Source organism: Psammomys obesus, unplaced genomic scaffold (assembly GCF_907164565.1).
Source record: "Psammomys obesus unplaced genomic scaffold, mPsaObe1.curated_primary_1811, whole genome shotgun sequence".
In the NCBI taxonomy this organism is placed as follows: domain Eukaryota; kingdom Metazoa; phylum Chordata; class Mammalia; order Rodentia; family Muridae; genus Psammomys; species Psammomys obesus.
In genome coordinates, this window is record NW_026591872.1 from 1,072,887 (window position 1) to 1,086,652 (window position 13,766).

A 13,766-nucleotide genomic window follows, 5' to 3' on the forward strand; every position below is an offset into this window, starting at 1 on the left:
CTGCCACTGAGGAACTAAGCATCCTGTACAGTATAGTCAGGCTCTGTAGAGTCGGTAAGGCCGGCCACTCTTGGTCGTGGGACCCAGGCAGCCTTTTACCTTGGTTCTTGGGCTCAGCAAGCAGGTTAGGCTGTCTGCTGAAGCTATCTCGCTTTTCAGGCAGCACTGGCGCTGGCGCTTTGGCTCCCTACTCCAAGGGGAAGGGATGCCCGAAGGAAAGTGCCTCTCTCTAATCTCAGCAAAATCTGTGTCTGACCTGAATCAAAGAGTTCTCTGCTCCTGTGCTGTCCCCCCTTCTTCAGGAGCCACAGTGTCAATTTTCCGGCTTCAGATGTTCTTCCATTCACCAATTTCAAAGTTTCCAGTTCTCTGGCTCTCAGAAACGATGTGCACTGATCACCGCCATCTTGTCCCCTTCCTAGTTTTGTTATTTTTTTGAGGTTCTTATGAATGGAATTTCTTTATTAATAACTTTTCTGCAAGTTTGTTTATTAGCATATAAAAAACTGATTTGACCATGTTGACTTTGTATCCTGATACTTTTCTGAATGTATATATCAGGAGCAACAGAATTCTGATATAGTCTTTGGAGTATTTTGTTTATATAATCTTATCTTCTAACAATACAGATGACTTAACTTCTTTTGCTATTGATAATTGTATGATTAAAATTAAATTGGCAAATAAGCCTTAAGTTATATCTTGGTATTAAGCACAATTAAAGAATCAGCACTTTATTATTTGTTTCCCTCCATTTTCACAGCTATGTATTTTATGACAGCCTCCTTTTCACATTGCAGTGGTGGGAATCAAGGGTCTTGGAGGATTTTTTTAAATGCCAGATGATCTCTAAAGTAAACACCACAGTGTTACTACATGCATGCATGCATGGATACTCTCTCTCTCTCTCTCTGTCTCTGTCTGTCTCTCTCTCTCACACACACACACACTACACATAGAGGTCTTTCTGGTATTTACCAAGAGGGAGACAAGTAGGTGTGATCACAGGATTGAAGTCTATAAAGAATCCGATATTCAGTTACACAAGTTCCAAGTTCCAAGAGGCAAATGTGTTCTCTATTTGTTCAGACTTACTACACAACTGTATAGCATACATGTCCATGTGTACAACTTCTTTCTGTCTTACATTTAGAAAATCACTGGTCCTGATTAATATATAATTGTTATTTTTTTCCTTATTTGATCCTTCAGTTATGAAGATGAAAAGAAGGAGATGCAAAAAGAATCCTTGATTCACTGTTTTTTAAGGTTTTTGAAGATAATTTTATGGGCAGCCCAGGCTATCTGGAGGCCATACAGTGTTGCTGAGACCAATGTAGTCTTTGACATAGTTCTTATAAAGATATTATTAAATATTCTTGGATTTCATGGCCTCTACCTAAGACCTATCAGATTAGCCACTCTGGAACTATGGGCTAGTCTCCTGTATTTTAGACATGACTAAGGTTTCTAGGCTTTGAGAACAGGAGAATCACAGGAAACAGACAGATGGGAAGAGAGGAAGAAGGAGGACATCACTATGGGTGAATGGAGAGAAGAAGCCACATGAGCTAGGAGGAATAATTTCAAGGATGGTGTGGATGGAAAAAATGCCAAGATAAAAAATATAAGCAAGTATATTGGGATTAAGGATGGAAGGTAGACCAAATGAGGATGATGAAGGCAGATGGCATTGGGTGGGGAATGGGAGATGAATGGTGAGGTTATTGAGACAGTGCATGTAGAAATATCTGCCAGACCCAAAGTAAATAAGGCAATTATAAAATCTCTCAGATGTCTATTATTTATGATATCTGGTTAAATAATACGACTGAAATAATTATAGGTCAAATAATAATAAACATTATATAGCCCAACATTCATTCTTTTAATTTACTACAACAGAGTGGTGATAAAAAGTAGTAACTATTTTGGTACTAGTGGGTGTACTTTAATTGTAAGTGGCAAATATTTGTGTGGTATTCAATACCCTATTCTTAGTTATGGGCATGTTTCTTAATGCTTCATCCATTTTTTTTCTCCATGTTGGTATAAATACACACAGTCATTTCTAACCATGTTGATATTGTTTGCTTTGTTGCTTTGTCCACTGCTTTACTTTTAGTTAATTAGTTAGTAATCTATCAGTAGTCAGATAAACTATGATCCCTTGAGTACTGTAGTTAGCTTGATACATTCCAGAACAGTCTGAGGGATAATCAATTAGGGGATTACTTTAGTCTGATTGGCCTGTAGGCATGACTGTGGGCATGTTTTTGATTGATAATATACATAGGAGCGTCACTCTGGGCAGTATCATCTCTTGTCAGGGGGCCCTGGGCTGTATATGAAGGCTATCTTAAGGAAGGCTGGGGAGAAAGTCAGTAAGCAGTGTTTCTCTATGTTTACTACCACCGCTCCTGCTTGAATTTCTCTCCTGACTTTCCCCAGTGATGGAGTATTACCTGGAATTGAAATGTAAAATAAATCTTTTCCTTACCCAAGTTGCTTTTGATTATAGTGATTATCATACCAACAGAAAGCAAATTAGAAGAAGTATATTTTCAAGCACCAATTAACTTTTCTCCTCCAAACTTGTCTCTCTGCTGCATATATCATAGCACACTGTGCTGTAGCTTACTATGTCTGTAATTTAGAACTTTCCAACTCTTCTGGAGTTTAGCTAGGTGACCTGAACTCAATAGCTTCCCACACCAGGGGGTTTCCTCTCACCTGGGAAACACAATCACTGGTGTTTTAGGGCTCAGTTTACGGTTTGTTGGTCACTCTGAAGTCACTGCCATCCTGCTCCTCAGACACAGTGTCCTCCTTGCACCACCATCTTGAATCCTCCTCCCTCATGAACATTCTTAACTGGGAAGTATTAATGATTGAGTGACTATGCTGCCATCCTACTATATTGTTGAAATCCTACCTTAATTGAGATGATATTGGGAAGTGTGTTGGGGAGGCGTCCATAAGTGAATAAATAAGGGTGAAGTGCCCTCATACTAAGACACTGGGGAACTTCTTCATGTCTTCCATATGAGAATTTAGCAAGGAGATAGCTATATGAACAGAGGATATAATATAGTGATGTAACTATTGTATGAAAAATGCATGGTTCTTCCCAGCATAGTAAGAAGATAGAGAAAAGAAGGCAGAGGAGGAGAAAGATGATGAAGGATATGAGGGAGAAAATGAGGGTTGTGAGAACCAATCTTGGTTGTCAACTTGCTACATATGGGATCAACTAAAACCCAAGGTGCTGGATACTCCAGTGAGAAATTTTCTTAATCAGATTACTTGAAACAGGAGGTCCCTCCCTAAAGCTGAGCCACAACTTCTGGTAACAGCCTATAGCCTATAAAATAAAATGAAAGAAGGAAATTTTGCTTTTGGTTTCCGTGCCCTGACTCTTCTCATAGGCAAGTTCACCTATCTAATTTCTTCAGGATTCCAGTATAGACTGATTCTAATAGCTCTTCAGGAATCCTTCAGATTCCAGTTCCAAATTGGCACTACATTGGTACTCAGCCTCATAGACTGAATTACTACCAGATTCTTAGTCTTAAAATCATGAGATAGCCATTAGTGGACCACTTGGACTACATATTATAATCCGGTTTAACAAAACCTGAATATAAACAAACAAACAAGTAAATAAATGAATAAATAAATAACTTCTGTTCCTTAAGAAAACTTTGATTTATTAGAGGAACAGTATGGTGAAGAAACAAAAAGCAGGAAAAGGAGGTAAGAAAAGAAAACGGGAAAAAAAGGGTGGAGTGTCAATCGAGTTCATGACAGAGGCAGCCCCTGGTCCCCTTACTAGGAAACCTACATATAGACTAAGCTTCCAATTAGCTACATCTGAGCAGGGGGTCTAGGTCCTCTCCATGCATAGTCCTTGGTTGTTGTATCTGTCTCTGCAGGACCCCCTGGGTTCAGACTTTTGGCTTTGTTGAGCTCCTTGTGGGGAAGATGGCAGAGGAGGAGAACTCCCCCTTTCAGTGGACTAGGGGAAGGGGGCGGAGGGAAGAGGAGGGGAGGGTGGGACTGGGAGGAGTTGAGGGAGGGAGCTTAAATGGGGATATAAAATGAATAAATTGTAAAACAATAAAAAGAAACAAAATATTAGAAGAAAAATATAACATTGGACTTACATTTTTTTACCAATGTAGTTAACAATTCACATGACCCCAGGAATATCTCTTTGTGTATATATCTAAAAGCAATGAAATAATTTTTCCAAACAGACATCTACACTCTCAAGTTAATTGAAGTACTGTTAATAATAACCTGATTAGAGTATTTTTTTTTAAATCTTTTATTTATTTTTTATTAATTACACTTTATTCATTTTGTATCCTCCCATAAGCCCCTCCCTCCTCCCCTGCCAATCCCACCCTCCCTCCCCTTTCTGCATGCATGCCACTCCCCAAGTCCACTGATAGGGGAGGTCCTCCTCTCCTTCTTTCTGATCTTAGTCTATCAGTTCTCATCAAAAGTGGCTGCATTGTCCTCTACTGTGGCCTGGTAAGGCTGCTCCCCCCCCAGGGGGAAGTGATCAAAGAGCAGGCCAATCAGATTATGTCAGAGGCAGTCCCTCTTCCCATTACTATGTAACCCACTTGGACATTGAACTGCCATGGGCTACACCTGTGCAGGGGTTCCAGGTCATCTCCACAAATAGTCCTTGGTTGGAGTAGGAGTCTCTGGGAAGTTCCCTGTGATTAGAGTATTAACAAAAGTTTCTATCAAGGAATGAACTGAGAAAGGTAAAGTAGATGTAAACAAATCAGCCTTTAAAATGGAAGAAAAATATTCTTATTATGGCAACAATATGTATGGGTTTAGAGAACCTTGGGCTAGTTGAAATATGCCAGGAAAGAAAGATATATTTTGTTGTTGTTGTTGCTGTTGTTTTTGGTGTGTGTGTGTGTGTGTGTGTGTGTGTGTATGTATGTTCTAATGCATGTGTGGAATGTAGAAAAAAAGGATCTGATAAGCAGAGATTACATTTTTATATTCCTGGGGTTGAGGGACCAGAAAATGAGAATATGATAGTCAAAGCTTATGAAAACTTTCACAGGAAGCATTGTTTAGATCTTCAGGTAAATTGCTATCATGGTCCCTGCAACTAGTAAAGGAATAAGGAACATCACAGTTGTCTGTTACTCACAGTCAATTTCAGATGTTCTTTTGACTCTCTCTCTCTCCCACACACACACACATACACACACCATTACATGTTTGAGGTGATTGACATTTACCTTTTTTATTCATTCAATATTATATGCAAAATTATATCATCACCTTGTACACATAAATAACGTATTATAATTTTCAAATACATAATTACAGTATTCTAACCCCACAAACATATGAATGAATGCATATAGGAATATGGTATTAAGAAGCTGCTGATACCACCTCCCACCTTCCTCTCTCTTTTTGCTAGAAGTCACCTTACGAGGAAAGAAATTTTTGCATTCTTTTCTTCTTCACAGTGCTTACATGTGATGGCTTCCCTCTTCCCTCACAACCAGCATTATTTACCCTAAACAAACACACAGCCCAGATATTGTGTGTTGCTTTACAGTGCAGCTGCAATACACTGTGTCACTACTACCACCCCAGAGACTCCTTCAATAAAGAAGTGTAGAAATCATTCTCTTTCCTCTCCTCAGAAACTTCCATTTCTTACCTGATGCTAAAATTATGACGGGATGCTTCCCTAGAAAGAACAAAGGCCATGATTACAAGGGAGATTCAAGAATCCTAATAATCATGAATCTTACCTCAAGTATTGATTGAATAAATAACCCCAGGTGATCAAAGGCTTCTTTACCATTTATGCTCCCTCAGAGGCTTCAGAGAAAGATGGTGATTTCTGTATTGATCAGTGAAATCACTAGTTCCCAGCTCTTGCTTCACATTACAATCCACAGGGGACTTTTAAAATGTTTGGCCCCTAGCCTTAGCCATTCTGATGGAGTTGGCACCGGTCCACAGCAAGTCTTAGGAATTTAAATTTTTTTCTCTATTTGTATTATGCAACAAAGTTTAGGAAGTCCTGACATTAATCCTCAAAGTCATGCCTCTGTGTATATTTCTTTAACCATTCCAGACATATGCAGCTTGTGTGTGTGGTATGTATGTGCATATGTGCATGCTTATGTATAATTTCCTGGTAGAAGTGTAGGTTTTTTTGATTTATAATTAGCCTTACATCAACTTTCTATTCACTTGCATTTATTTTTGTTATAAATTTTAGTTAATATACCCACAACAAAAACATAGCTAGACATATTCTTGAACTAAATACCCATTCCTAGACATTCTTATACAACACAATTGCTCTCTTAAGACCTGTGAAGTCCAATTTTAAATTTTCAGTGTTATGCCTTTACTTGAGGATTTAGATTTTATGGACCACCTCTGAGCTATGAACTCTGCAATGAAGCCCTCCTTTGTGAGTATTCTTAGATTCATTGACTGGAAGACTACTCATATATCCTGAGCTAATCTCAAGGTGTGGTATTACCTGTGATTCTATTCCTGATTATACTTTGCCTCACTTTTGATTTATGTCAGGGCTGCTAGTGCAAAGCAAGGTTGTAGAAGAGTTTGTATGCCCATACATTGCAAGGACTTTGTGCTGATCTCTTTAAATCTGGGATTTGGGGTAGAAAGTTATTTCAGAACTTATTATACTAGTGCATTCTTCCTTTCTAAACGAGACATCCAGGACCCAGGTAGATTAGTGAGCTCAGTCACTAAGACACTCAGCAAAGTTTTAGAGGATTTAGGATTAGAATTGTTCTAATATCCTTGTCTGTAACAAATACTAGCTACTGCACTGCTCCTAACAGGAATACAGGAAAGTTTATAGGAATGTGGTCATTGTAACCAAAACGTTGACATTCCAATCCACTTACACAAAAACACACCTAGACATATCATTGAGCAAAATACCCATCTACAGATATTTTTACAAAACACAATAGTTTCCTCTTGAGCTGTGAAGACCAATTTTAATTTTATCTTCAGTGTTATGTCCATCCTCGAGGATGTAGGTTTTTCACTGACTGGCTGTTGTTTACTATTCCCTGTTTCATATAGCTCTCTTTTAACCTGTATTTCTGTCCAGCTACTTTTAGATACAGATTCCTTTTCTTTTCCTATCTTCTAGCCATATAAAATTAGATTATTGATTTCATGATATTAGTTCTCTTTTTAAGTACATATTTCATGTTACAGCTATAGTTGCCTTCACATCTATATTATTGCCATGCTGTTTTTAGTTTTACAAAACCCTAGTCTGATTTTACTTGTGAGTTCCTTTTTGACTCACTGATTGCTTAATGTGTTTGATGGTCATCTCCAGCTTGTGCCTGGAACATGGAGTCATAGTTGGATGCACTATTTGGGGGTGGAGCCTAGGTGGAGGAAGTACGTCATTAGGGTATGCCTTGAAGAGTGATATCTTGTCCCTGGCCCCTTCTTTATTACCTGTCTGACATGATGTTAGGAGCTTCTTTGTGCCATACCATTCTGTCAGGATGTTTATGCATTCCAACAGGATTAGATGCAATGGATCCAGCCAGCTGTGTACTGAAATTTTTAAATGTGTTATGCTGTTGGTTCTCAGAGGAGTCCTGATAAAAGTGCACAGGAGTGTACAGACAGAAATGACTATTAGATTTCAGATTGGAAGGAAGAATCTGTCAGGAATTTGCTATTCATGCATTATCACATTTGTCCATACCTTGAGACTTTTTAAGACACTGACTGAATTTAAAGGTGATCAACTAATTAATCTGGTAATTAATCTGAATGAAAGAACACAGTAGCATAACCCTCAGGCTGTGGTATGTCTTTGTAACTGTGTGTAGCAAAATTTGCAATGGTATTCAGAGCAAAATACATAATGAGATGATTTATAAACTTATAGTTTCCCGAGAAAAGGAGCATGTCTAAAGTTTAGGGATCAAAGAAAGTGTGTATTTGTTTCTGGACAATAGATATTAGCTGGACACTAGCCAGTACAGCTTCAAAGATGTAAAGGTGTAACATTACTTGAGAAGTTTTGCTTTGAGAAGAGCACTTTAAGTTGCTCAGCTCAAACAGGGACCCCTAGGGAAATAGTTCCACAAGGTTATATAACCATATACACAGAGTCCATTGCAACCATGGTCCAAGGGGTCTCACCTAATGCTGGTTTTGCAGACATACAGGAATACAAGAGTTATGGAACACTAGAAGCAGGTTTTAACAAAGCATGGACAGTCAATCACTGTGTGACAGAGTAAGAATCCCAGGAATCTGGTCCCAAGAGAGTCAGGTCTGAAGCTATGACGTTTCTTCCTCTGATGCAATGTGAACTCCAAGAAGTTAGAGATACCAGTAATGTAGAAAATCTGTTAAGAGAAACAGTAGTCACTCAGAAGAACCAATTCAAGAAAGAGTTCACAGCAATGAAGTCACATCTTTTGGTGCTCACACTACCCTATCATATAAGCTGAATTACATGCATGGAAATCCAGGATTAGATGTTTGCACTGGTGGCTTTTTTTTTTATTGCTTTGGTCCTATCCATCTTTTTTTTTGCACCTGTTACTTCCTTTTGGCTTGCTAATATTTTTTTTCCAGTACTTATCTCATCACTGTGTTTTGGAAGCATGTAATTGGGTCTTGAATTTTACAGAACTTCAGAGCTAAGAATTTCTTTGGGTCTCAGAGGACAATGGGCTTTTAAGCAATGCTGGAACTGCTGTGACTAGAAGAAGTCAGAAGTGGACTTTAATTGGTTTTGCTTTGTGAGGTGGATGGAGTGGATTTTTGGGAAAGCCAGAGTGTTTTCCTATTCCTCCCTCCTTCCCCACCTTCCCTGACCACTCAGTTCCCTTTCTGTTCTTAGCTACCAGGAGGTAAATAGACTCTTGTGCCACATTTACCTGCTGCCATGATTTTGTGTCCTGCCTCAGGTCTAAAGTCAGCCAACTATGGACTGATATATCTTCATTTTTTTCCCCTTTAAGTTGCTTTGTTAAACACATTTTGTCACCATGACAGAAAGTTGATTAACACAAGTGTATTACTTAATTATTACTTCTGTATTATTACTTCTGTGACTGACTTCTAGAGCTATCTCACTGTGTTGAGCAAAATATTTTTTGAACAAGTTTCAATTTTTAAAAATTGATTGAAAAATTTTTTTTTCCGGGCATGAAATAGATAAGAAAGCTACTGTATTTGCTTTATTTGTACAAGTGGAAAATTTCTCAAATGAAAGAAAAGCTATGTTGGATTGAGGAAAGAGGGAATCTTGGCTCATGAAACAATTCCCAGAGTTGAGCCAGTTTGCAGGTCCCTGAAGGAATGGTCAGGTTCTCCCTGAGGAAGGACCTTAATAAAATACTTCAGAGTTTTGCTGTTAGCCTTTTCCCAGTCCTTCCCCTTAAAGACCTATGGTCTTTTACAAGGAAATTATAAACTGGAGTGAGACAATCAAACTTTCCAAGGTCTCTTTTGGATAGTGGCTGTGAATTGATGCTGATTCTGGGAGACCCCAAGAAACATTGTTTCCTTCCACTTAAAGTAGGGGCTTATGGAGGTCAAATGATCAATAGGGTTTTGGTTAAAGTACAACTCAGAGTGGGTTCAGTGGGTCCCCAAACTCCACTCATCCTGTAATTTTCCTAGTCCCAGAATGTATATTTGGGATACATATACTTGGAAGTTTTTAGAATTCCCACATTGATTCCCTGACCTGTGGAGTGGGGGCTATTATGGTGGGAAACACTAAATGAGTTTCTTAGAGTTTCTTCCAACAGGAAAAAATAGTGAAACAAAACCTGCAGAAATTATGCCACCATCAACATCAATGACTTAAAAGATGCAGAGTGGTGGTCCCCACTACAACTTCCTTTAACTCTCTTGTCTGACCAGTGCAGAAAACAGGTGGATTGTGGAAAATGACAGCTGACTATTGAAAACTCAACCAAGTAGTGAATCTCATTGCAGCTGTTGTACCAGATGTGGTGTCCTTACATCAGTAGAATAAGAACTCTCCTGGTACATGGTGTGCAGCTATTGATCTAGCAAATTCCCTTTTTTTAAAGTTGTTTTTTTTAAAAAAATAATATATTTTTTATTTATTACAGTTTATTCACTTTGTATCTGAGCTGCAGCCCCAACCTCGTCCCCTCCCAATCCCGCTCTCCCTCCTACTCTCCCTCATCTCCTCCCATGCCCCTTCCCCAGTCTACTGATAGTGGAGGACCTCCTCTCTTATCAAAGCAAATAAAACAAATAAACCATCAAAGCAAATAAAGATAAAAAACAAAAAAAAACACATAAGAAACACATACATACATACAACAAAACCTATAAAAACAAAAAAAAATCACAATTTATTATATACAAGTAAAAGATCAGTAAGAAAAAAAGTTCATAAATAATAATAATAAAGCAACATGAGATAACAAATCTGCAAAAATACAGTTGAATTGATTTTGTGTTGGCCATCTACAGCTAGGTATGGGATATGCTTTTAAGTGTGGTTAATATACCTAGTGAAGCTCCTTTGGAGAAAAATAATTTTTTCTTAGCAACTGGCATAAATTGGAGATAGATTCCTGGTTAGTGCTGAGAACCCATGTCTACTTAATCATCTTAGTGCTGGGAAGCATCTGTTTTGAACACATACAGGCTCTGTGCATGGTGCATCATTTCTTGTGTCTGGAAGTCACTGTTTCCTTGGAGTAATACAACCCCTCTGGCTCTTATAACCTTTCCAGCTCTTACAACCTTTCTACCTCTTTTTCCACATAGCTCCCTAAGCCCAAAGAGGAGGAGTTTTATGAAGGCATTCCACCTAGGACGGGTGTTCCAAAGTCTGTCACTCTCTGTGTAATGCCTACCTTCATTATTTGTTCCAATCTACTGCTCAGATGATGGCTGAGCAAGGCATTGATCTTTGGGTGTAATAGAATATCATTAGGAATAATTTCATTGCCATGTTCCTTTAGCAGAGCAACAGTATTTAGATTTTCTCTAGGTAAATGGCCTATCTGGTCTCAGGTTCTTGGCCACTCTAGCAGTGTTGCACATGGGTTTGATCTCATGTAATGGGCCTTAATTTCAATTGGATAATGGTTGTTTACTCTCATAACTTTTGTGCCAGTATTACATCAGAGTATTTTCTAGGCAGATCACTGTTATAGATTGCAGGGTTTGTAGCTGGATTAATGGTTAGCTTTCTCCTAAGGTAGCACGCAGAGTGTTGTTGAGTATTGTCCAGTATACTAATTCATAGGGTGTCTTAGGCACCAGCTTGGTCAATGAGATATGTAGGTATTGTTTTCAGCAGTAGAGCTGAAAACTACCAGTTTGAGAAGAGCAATTAATAGCCTTGGAAATAGCCTGAGATGTTAAAGGGGGCTTTATTGGTGTCCATTTGGTCAATGATTCAACTAGTTTTAACCTATTCTTGGCACTGGAAATTTCACTTGTTGGCAAAAGATGCCTTACTGGGGAATTGTCTTCCCCATTATTTTCTGACTGATTTAAATTTATTTTATATGTGTGAATATTTTAAGAAGCTTCTATAGTAGTAGGTTTCCATACCCTGCTTAGGCATTTTTGAGGAAGGTAGAGATTTTCCCAGGTTTATTGGTCTTAATGACAGCAAAAGCAAAATCTTTTTCTAAAAAAAAAAAAAAAAAAAATGTATCAAATCTAGAGCTTGCAAGGACTCTACCATCAGCTATATCCTTAGACAGATGAGGTTTTTTTTTTTTTTTTACAGGTGGGTAGGACAAGGTTTTACTCTGTAGTTCAGTCTGACCTGATACAAACTGCTTACCTCATATTCTCAGTGATCCTCCTATCCCAGCCTGAGCTGGGATTATATGTGTGAGTCACCACACCCTTTCAGATGAATTATTTTCTAAAACATATTGCTAATCTGTCTTTTAATAGGTTTATTTTAGCAAATTTGTGTTTGAAGTCATTATTAATTTGGAAAGAATTATTTCTGTTTAGTCATTTGTTGTCTCCTACCATTCATTTTCCTTAATCATTCCAATTTTGCTTTTTGTGATTCTTCTTCCCTTTCATGCCATTTTGATGCCTTCTCCATTTGCTATTGTTTATTTTAATTTATTATTGTTTTTATTATTATTATTATTATTATTATTATTATTATTATTATTATTATTATTATTATTTTGTTTTCCTGGCAATTGCAATTAAGTAAGCAGTTCAATGTACAGGCCTGAGAGAGGTTAGGTCTGGAGAAAATATTAGTAATATTTGGTACAAAGATTATATTAAAGTTATTAGATATGGTAGAGAAGAGCAAAAAGTGCAGTACTAACCCTTGAGAAGATGAAATCGCAACCTCCCTGTTGATGGATGGTTATATATTTAGTCATTATAACTGCTGTTTGGATATTGGTAATGGTTTTCATTGCTAAAGGCAATAAGGTAAAAACAAAACAAAACCCACTTTCCTATGCTTTGTATGTAATAAAACCACATGGATCCTGTTATGCTTTTTTAAACTTTAAGTTTCTTTTTAAATCTCTTTTCTTGATTATATCAACTTGTTACTTACTAGTTTCAAAAGCATTAATTTTCTTTCCAACTTAAAATAACATGGGTATCCTTGATTCGGAGGAATGGATACAGAAATTGTGGTATTTTTACACAATGGAATACTACTCAGCAATCAAAAAGGAGGAAATCATGAAATTTGCAGGCAAGTGGTGGGATCTAGAAAAGATCATTCTGAGTGAAGTATCCCAGAAGGAGAAAGACAAACTTGGTATATACTCGCTTATATAGACCTACAAGATATGATAAACATAATGAAATCTACACACCTAAAGAAGATAATCAAGAAAGTGGACACAGGTGAAGGTGATTAATCCTCATTTAGAAAGACAAATGGGATGTGCATTGAACTTATGACAGGAGTCTATCACAAAAGGCATCTGAAAGACTCTACCTAGCAGTGTTTCAAAGCAGACACTAAGACTCATAACCAAACCCTCGGCAGAGTGCAGGGAATCATATGAAAGAAGGGAAGTTAGTATGATATGGAAAGGATAGGAGCTCTACAAGGACCAAACATATCTGGGCACAGGGTCTTTTCTGAGACTGACACTCAACCAAGGACCATCTATGGATATAACCTAGAACTTCTGCTCGGATGTGGCCCGCGGTAGCTCAGTAACCAAGTAGTTTCCCAAAGTAAGGGGAACACGGACTATTTCTAACAGGATCTCAAGGGCAGGCTGTTTGACCCCACCCCCCCCGGGGAGGAGCAGTCTGTTAGGCCACAGAGGAGGACTTTGCAGCCAGCCCTGAAGATACCTGATAAAACAGGGTCAGATGAAAGGGGAGGAGGTCCTCCCCTATCAGTGGACTTGGAAAGGGGCAGGGAGGAGACTAGGGAGGGAGTGTGGGGTTGGGGAGGGAATGAGGGAGCGGGATACAGCTGGGACACAGAGTTAACAAAATGTAACTAAAAAGAAAAAAATAATAATAAAAAAAAGAAAAAAAATAACATGGGTAAAATCTTTTATAATCCCACAGAAGACTTGCATGAGCTCCTTTAACAAATGCTTAGGTTCTCAAAGAACTATATACAGTGTATGTCTGGGCAATGATAGGGTTGCCATGGTGAGGCAATTAGGAAATAGAATTTACAGAAATTTAGTGAATTTGTTTTCCAGCTTCAGTAAGTCAGG